Consider the following 8,161-nt stretch of genomic DNA (forward strand, 5'->3'; position numbering starts at 1 on the left):
CATAGGGATAGCCAATCATCCCAAAATGTTTGCATCAATTCCGAGACATTTATAAACAAAGAGAAGAGTTCAGGTACAGCAGGGGACATTTCCAAAATCTCCTAAATAGAGGTACGCCTACAAAATACCAAGGGTCACATCTCCATGTATGATAGTCTTCAACATAATAAGAATTTAAACTTAATCACTTTCTTTAGAAGTGCAATATTGGACCATTACACCACCACCCCTTGTCTTATAGCATGTTTTATGAAAACTTCATTAATAGATGTAATTCTCAAATCAATATTACATTAACTTTAACAAATTTAGCACTCATTCATCTCTAAAGGAATACAAATGTAACATAAAATTGCAGTTGTAATATCAATTATGTTCTTTTGTTCATGCAACTTCTTGGTGAATTACATTTTTAATCAGAAGGAAATAATAATTGCCTTTAGAGAAGCTCCACTTAAATCGATCTACAATTCAAAAATTTATCAAAAATATTGTTGGTTATAGAGTGGGGATTTGATAAAGATTTAATCTCTTGGTTCTTTTAAATCTGGGATTGGATACAGATTTAATCTTTTCATTTTTTGAGCCAAACCTCAATGAGGATCAATGGTGCAGGAGCACCCACATAAAGTATTTAGGTCAAGTTTTATGCATGAGCCGACTCGAGAAATTTATTTCAATTTTTTCATTAGGATAAGATCTTTTCTTGGAATTTGTTCAGACCCTTGTGAGGTCATTCTTCCCTATTCTATATTAATCTAGAATTTTCTATACTGTAATAATCTAGAATGTTCTGTAGACTGTCGTAGAAAGTATAAATAGAGTTTTTAGGTTTAGGTTTAGGGCAAGTTTTTGAAGAACAAAGTTTTTGGATATGAAGTCATAGGGAGATAAGACAAGATAAGATAAAATTATTAATGTCCACGAAAAACCAAAACAATTTATGGGACTGAGCATACAAACAGAAGAGCCAGCTAAGCAAAGGCACCAAACAGTGACTGAAAAAGGAACAAAGCAACAAGAAGAAAGAAAGACAAGGTAAGGACTAAGGGTCCTTCATTGTCACAAGGAAATCCGTAATAGAGAGGTACATCCGTGGACAATCCATAGTCATCGGATGCGTGAAGAACCCCTATAGGACTGATGCTGCCTGTAGAGACTGGTACAATGTCTGACAGATCTGGAATGTGAAGTAATGAAAGGCCTTTTCAAACCCCGCGGAGGAGACAAGGGAGAGAAAAAGGTGGTAATGAGATTATCAGAAGTCTGTCTCTAATGAAAGGACTGCAGGGTATTCTCTCGAAGATGGGTGGCCTCCTGAAGATAAAGTGCTAAACATTGCTGATCAATATAACTGAAGAACATCGAGAGAGAAGAACAGTCTCTGAAAAGGCAATAGAATCTCCCTCTAATCTCGTAGTAATGAGGACAACGAAATATGAAGTGAGTCTTGGTTTCAACCTCCATCAGAGTGCATAACTGGCATAACTGATCAGCTTGATCGTGATCAGTCTAAGCCCTGAGATGATGATAACCAACCCTAAAAGAGCCCAAAAAGAACCATAATGCATGATTCCAACGCCGGTAAAGATAGGGCGAACAACAATACCATCCTGAATAACAACAAAATGCTCAGCATAGAAGGCCATCTTAGGTTGCAAACCACCTAGGGGATGACACCAAGTAGTGGTAATGTACTACCTATAGATATCCTGTCTGACATGCTCATTCAACTCCTGACAAGAGGGAAGAAGATGAGTTGGGGTATCTAGCAAAAACTGATAAGGAGGAAGACGATCAATCTCAATCCCAATCGAACCCAACAAAGAGGTGGCCTGAGCGTACCAGCATCTTGATCTAGCAGAAGTGTCAGATCTCATAATCTCCACCGAAGAACAATATGCCAAAAAAGAGTATCTATGTCGGTCAGCACCTATCTCCATAAAACCACGAAGCCGATGAAGAAACCAAATCAAGTCAAAAATAACGGCAAGTTTGACAGGATGAGCATCAAACTCCGCTAAAACAATGCTGTGAGGGGTGAATTTGTGACACCTAATAATACGACGCAACAGAAGTGTTTGGACCCGCTCAATAAAAGCCCAATCAAAAGCAATAAGAGAAGGTCCCCAAACCACAGAACCATAGAGGACTATCGGACAAACCAAGGAGTCAATAAGGGACAACTTGGACGAAATATCCCGAAAATGATGCCTGAAGCATTGTCTCTCTAGCAAAGCCAAGGAGCCCATACCCTTACTGACTCTGGAGTGTATAACAGGTCTCAAACTAAAACGTGGTCCTGAGAAATTCACACCAAGATACATGTAAGTGGGAGTAATCTCAACCTCCTTCCCCTGGAAGAAGAAATGGAGATGAGAGGTCTTTAAACAGTTAAAGACCATAACCCGTGTCTTAGATAAATTGACCACAAGTTGTCGCTGAGTACAGAAAGAAGCAAGACTATCAAGGAGTCTCTGTAAGCTATCGGGAGAAGAGGCCAAGAGAACGACATCATCATCAAAGAGGAGAATAGAGATCAAAACTTGATGTAAATAACACCCATCTCTTGGTTGAGAGGATTTCATAAGGAAATCCTCCAACTCATCAATATACAAGCCAAACAGAGTAGGGGAAAGAGGACAACCCTGCTTCACGACAATGGTGCTCTGAATCGAATCAGAAAAGCCCTCCGGAGTCCTGAGTCTACCAGTAACCTTCTCATAAAGTCTCAAAATAGCAGTCTGTAACGTATCTGAAATCCCAATCTCCTGAAGCTGCTAAAATAAAGCCAACCTAGGAACAAAATCAAAAGCCTTACGGAAGTCCACAAAACAACAATAGACCTTCTAAGAGTGGTGTCTAGCCTCCTTAATGATAGCTCGTAGTGTAAAAACATGATCCATAGTCTGGTAGTTTGCCCAAAAGCCAGCCTGACCTCTCACCCTACATCCCCGTCTATCAAGCTCACTGGATAACATGGTGTTCAGAGTAGTGGCATAAAGTTTGGCAAAAGTATGACCAATCATAATAGTTCTATAATTTCCTAGATTAGAAACAAGCCCAGACTTGTGAATAGGGTAAACAACATGTCTAGACCAAGAATCAGGAAACCCAGTGCAAACCACTCTATTAAAGAGTGTAGGAAGGTAAGATCCAAGAACTGAAGCACCAAGTTTGAAAAGTTCTACCTGAAAACCCTCTTCATCAGTTGCTCTGTTGCATCTCAAAGATCTGATGGCCTCCATAATGCTAGAATAGGTGAACAAATGGCAGTGGACAGGTGGAGTGGAGGAGAGAGGAGGTTGCCCAGGAATGTCATAAAGCGTCGTGATATGGGAGGTCAGAGAACGAAAGTCGAGAGTGGAGGATGGGGGGGAGCAACGAGGGAAAAGGGTACGCTAGAAGATCTGGGGATTCTAGATAAGCATGGAGCAAAGGGTTCTGCACTGAAAAGAGGCAAAGGAACGTTTCTTATGACGAAGAAAACACCGATAAGAAATGTGCAAATGGGTAAAGGCAGGAGACTGAGCCTCAAAAGCAACACAAACAGAGCGATGGAAAGCTTTGTAGTCAGCATCAAACCATTTATTCAGAGGACAAGTATTCTGACGGTTAGCTATGAGAGAGAGAGAGGGGAACGGTGGGGAATAGAAAGGAGAGCAGAATCCCATATGGCAGAGGCAAGCGAATCAAACATGTCTGAGGTAGCCAGTGAGTCATCAAAACTAGCGGGTGACAAAAGACACAATAAGTAAAGAGCTCAGCATCACTCTCAGGGTAATGGAAGCAAGTAGGAAGGGAGATGGTACTAGTTAGACGTAGCAAGGGCGGGAAAGGATGGAGTGAAACGCAAATAGAAATGCTAAGAAGAGCATGATTGGCTAGCGGAAGACGCGAAATGGTGAAACTGTGAATGGAAGAAATGAAAGGAGAGGAAATGACATAGTCAACAACACTCGCACCACCACAATGCGGCCAGCAGGTAAAGAGGTCTGATCTAGGAAGGAAGGATAAACCATTCAGGATCAACAACCCAGAAGACTCACAAAGTTGGAGGAGGTGGCGAACATAAACAGAGAACGACCCAAGAAAATCCTCCGAAGTGCGCTGCAGGCCCATAGTAGTCAGATCTAACGCACAAATGTAGTTTGAATCAGAGCCATGATCATGTAAAGGGATCTGACGATCCTTGGTACGAGCATTGAAATCACCAAGAATAACAATATCTCCTAAAGCCTCAAACTGCGAAATGCTCTCCTGAAGGTCAAAATAGGGATTGCCATCCTCCAGGTCATGAATAGCATAGGGAGAAGAGGTCGGAGGAAAATAACAAACAGCAATAAAAATATCTCTCTATCTATATTTCTACCAACCAATCCGGACCCACATAAATTTGGCAAAGGCATCAGAGTGAACAACCGACGTAACCCTAAAAATATCATCTCGAACCAAACAAGCAACACCCCCAAACCCACGGACCCCACCAAACGTTTGAACCTCATCCCTACACACTGGCAACCACTAATAACCATGATAACCTGGAATAACCATGATAACCTGGAAGAGGACACATAGGACTCTCGTGAATCTCAGTAACGGCCAAAATATCTAAAGACCCCACCACATCCTGAAAAAGACCAAGTAATGACCATAAAGAGTCATTACTATTCCAGCAGTTGACAAGAAGAGAAGATCTCTTCTTGTCAGACTGTTGTCAGAACCATCATGTTGATTTGGAGGTTGTCCTCTCTACCCAACCAACAGGAGGAGAATCACGGACCACTACCTTAATATTCTGAATAATAGCCCATTTTTCAGCACGTCTAGCCTTTACCACAATACCTTGAGCCTGTTTAAGTTCTGCAACTTGTGCCTTAGTAAGATCTTCATCCAAATAAATTTTAGAGGGGAGAGAGAGAACAACTTTCTCTTCGCTCTAAGGCCACGAAGCCTATCCGAAAAATAGAAGAATCTGATAAAAAGGATGTCTCCCATACCAAACCAACATCTATCCAAGGTGATGTCCGAGATGCCAAGTTGCTCAGAGAGAAAGGCATGCCCAGCAGCAGCAGGGTCAGAAGTGGGTGAAAAACCCCAAATGCACAAGTTGAGCTCACGTGCCCGCCGCACTCTCTCGTCATCAATCTTACCTTGAACAATCTTGTCTATGCTCAGTCTCAGAGTAGTAGTATCAGTATTGATGCAAAGTGAAGCCCATGATTTCACCTTCTGTTCTGTTTTCGCAACCATTTCGATATGTTGATCCTTGATTTTATCCAGTCCAACAAGTTGTTCTATAACTACCTCAATATTGGATTTCAGCATTGTTGTTTCGGAGATGAAGGTATCTACGAAATGTTTGATATTCGATTCAGTTGACTATTTGAGATTTGTGAGTTCTGCCATCAAGTTCCCAATCTGATCTCTCAATATGATGTCGGCTTCTAACTTGACCACTCTGTCACAAAACTTAAGAGAGAGCGAAGATGCATCAACAACAATGTCCTTTAGGGTTGCATTGTCACTCTCTATTTTCTTCATGCGGTCAAGTAGCTATTGGACTGTGATTGGGTCAGGCTGGGAGCTCAAAGTGGACAAACCAGGGTCTGTCATTCTGTGTTTAAATCTACCCAAAATCAATACAGATAAAGGTTCAACATTCTATCAAACACTTCTTGTGCAGTCACAATAAGATCCAGTAGCAGAGCGAAATCCCTCACGAGTTGCAGATCGATCTAGAATGCGTGTGAAGCACCAAGATACCTTCGAGGGTTTGCGTCTACTGTGTTGTGGGTTTACTATTGGAAAGAAATAGCAGCTCGATGCCCTAGCGATCACCCAAAAGGAGGATCTCCAAATGCAAACGTAGATTAGAGACTTTGCAGTGTTGCAGATCGCAAGGGCAAAAACCCCATGAAAGTCAGCAGGAGCAAGTGGTAGAAGAGAAAATCCACAAGAGCAAGAGGTAGCCAAGGCATAGATGGAATCCGACCCACCAACAAAAGCACACAATCGAAGGCTCGGGAACACAACCCAGAAGTTTGGCGCAGGAGCAGGATCACAACTTAGCGTAGGTCAAGGAAGATCACGGCTCGGCTCAAAAGCTCAGTGCAAAAGGAAATTCTTGAGGTCTGATATCTATAGGAGAGCAAGTGTATGTACTGTTCATTTGATAAATTAATTAGAAGAATTTTTATTTTCTTGCTAGTGTTGGTTCCTGTTGTGTTTGCTTCCGTTGCATTTTTCTTTGCATCATTTTTGGTATCAGAGCTTGGGGAAAGCTCCTGAGGCAATTAGATTTTATGTCTGAATCAGAGTCAGAAGCGGAAACATCAAACATGGTCACCAATGCTGAATTGGCAAAGAAGATGCAAGAATAGGAGAAAATCAATAAGTGGATATTAGATGAATTTGAGAAGATGAAGGGCCAAATGGAAAACAAAGCAAAGGTTTCCTCAGAGCAAGAGGAAGAAGGGGAAGAAGAGGATACCCCTGAGCAGGAGGTGGTTAACTTACCTGCAGACCAGAGATACTTTATAGAAGCCCTTGAAAGAGTTGGTAAGAAGGATGCCAAAGGTGACTACCCCATCTTCTCAAGAAAGATGGATGCTAATGTTGTTGTGGATTGGATAGAAGCCTTGAACAACCATTTTGAATGTGAAAATATAGTAGAAAACGATAAGGTAAAAATTGCCAAGTCAAAGTTGAAGGGATCAGCCCTCACTTGGTGGAATTTCATTCAAGGAGAAAGGGTCAAAGAAGGTAAGAACATGATAACTTCATGGGAAAGGATGTGTGCCAAGGTGAGAGAAACATACTTACCTGAGGATTATGAAATCCAACTTCATTGAAGGAGACAAAGTTTAAGACAAAAAGAGCTAGATGTCACTGCCTATACTGAAGAATTCCAAAAACTAGGCCTGAGAGCAAAACAGAGTGGATGTGAAAGTGTAAAAGTTGCTAGATATCTCAATGGATTGAGGTCGAACATTCAAGAAGAACTTAATTTATTATGTTCGAATTTAGTACATAAATTTTATCAACTAGCATTGAAGTTGGAAGCCAAATTGAAAAGAAGGCAAGAACAAAATAGTAGAGGAAGAGGAAGAAATCAAAGGGAAAGAGGAAATTTCCAAGGAAGAGGACAAAACCAAGAAGATCATAAGGAGATAAAGTAAGAAACCAATCAAAGCAAAGGAAATTTCAGAGGTAACTTCAGACGTAGAAGAGGCAATTCAAGAGGTGGATTTGGTCGCAGAAGGGCGAGCCTGATTGTTTGTTTCAATTGCAATATGGAGGGACATTATGCATATAGGTGTCTAGATAGAGCTAGTTCAAGTTCACAAGGTGAAATAAGAGCACATTTGGTACAAGATGATGAATACCAAGAGACGGAGATGGCTGACTCAGATAGTGTACCTGAAAGAAGAGAAAGTTTAATGATGAGAACACTTTTGAAAGTGCCTACTACCATGGAACCACCACAAAGGAAAACTATCTTTAGGACTGCTTGCAAATCTAGAGGTAAGGTATGTAAAGTCAGTATTGATTTAGGATCTACTGAGAATTTAGTTTCTCTTGAGATGGTTGAAAAGTTAAAACTTAGGAGAATACCTCATCCTTTTCCTTATAAGGTTTCATGGCTAACAAAGGGTCAACAAACTCTTGTAAATGAGCAAGCTGGGTTGATTTTCATACTGGAAAGTATAAGGACAGAATTTTGTGTGATATAGTTGACATGGATGCATGCCACCTATTATTTGGTAGGCCTTGGCAATATGATTTGCAAGTACAACATGATGGAAAACTCAATACATACACCATCAAGAAGGATGAAAAGGTGATTAGATTGATTATGTTTGCTGATCATGAGGAAGTGGAAGAAAATAAAGAGAGGGAAGCCAAAATTATGATGGTTGATGAAAAGGAATTCTTACGAGACATGAAGGATGAACCTAAGCTTTTTTTTCGTTTGATACCTAACCCACAACCACAATAACCTGTTGGAAATGACAGAAAGGAGGCTGAAACAAAGAAGGCAATTCCTAATGAAGTGAAAGAAATTTTGGATAAATATGAAGGTTTGATTTCAGAAGGTATGCCAAAGTCTTTACCACCTATATGAGACATTGGTCATTGTATTGATTTCATTCTTGGA

The sequence above is a fragment of the Cupressus sempervirens genome, chromosome 4 (genome assembly GCF_028749045.1).
Source record: "Cupressus sempervirens isolate cs-2001-9-10 chromosome 4, ASM2874904v1, whole genome shotgun sequence".
Classification (NCBI taxonomy): domain Eukaryota; kingdom Viridiplantae; phylum Streptophyta; class Pinopsida; order Cupressales; family Cupressaceae; genus Cupressus; species Cupressus sempervirens.